The sequence below is a fragment of the Onychostruthus taczanowskii genome, unplaced genomic scaffold (genome assembly GCF_017590055.1).
Source record: "Onychostruthus taczanowskii isolate IOZ18803 unplaced genomic scaffold, ASM1759005v1 scaffold43, whole genome shotgun sequence".
Classification (NCBI taxonomy): Eukaryota; Metazoa; Chordata; class Aves; order Passeriformes; family Passeridae; genus Onychostruthus; species Onychostruthus taczanowskii.
Genome location: NW_024501792.1, coordinates 1,962,586 through 1,963,225, shown reverse-complemented (window position 1 = coordinate 1,963,225; position 640 = coordinate 1,962,586).

The following is a 640-nucleotide window of genomic DNA, read 5'->3' as shown; positions in this document are numbered from 1 at the left end:
CCCCCCCACCTTCCTTCCCCCCTTCCGCTCCTGTTCTTCCTTTCTCCACCCTCCTGGAGGCTCCTGCTCCGGCCCCTCCTGAACAAAGGCCCCGTAGCCATGGTTAATAATCCCCACAGAAAGGCCCTGCTCGAGAGGAGAGGAAGGAGAGAGGAGACAAAGGAGCCGCTGGGAGCCAAGCCGAGGAAGGGGGCTGGAGGGAGGCGTTTTCCTGAGCTGGAGGACACAGCCCCGAAGAGGGTCCCAGAGGTGAACAGGGACGGGGCAGGGGTACCCCGAAGTGACCTCACGGCACAAAGGGAGCAGAGAACCAAAGGCTGGACAGCCCAGGAGGGTTCCTGTGCTTACCCCAGCGTGCAAAGCCCTGTGTAAGCCCTAGAGCCTCCCAAAATGAGCAGCAGGGACTGGCAGAAGGTGCCCTGAGGGTGAGGGGAGCAATGGCAGGGGGGCATGCAGAGCTCCTGGGCGGTGTGGGAACGCTCGGCGCTGGCCCACATCCCATCCTTTCCCCGGGGAGCGGGGCCTCTCGCGGCCTGACAGTGTTGTGTGAAGAGGTGCAGGCCTGGCTGGACACAGCCAGAACCTTCCACCCTGCACAGCTGCCCTCCATCCACCCTGGAGACCTGCAGGGAGCAGGGCC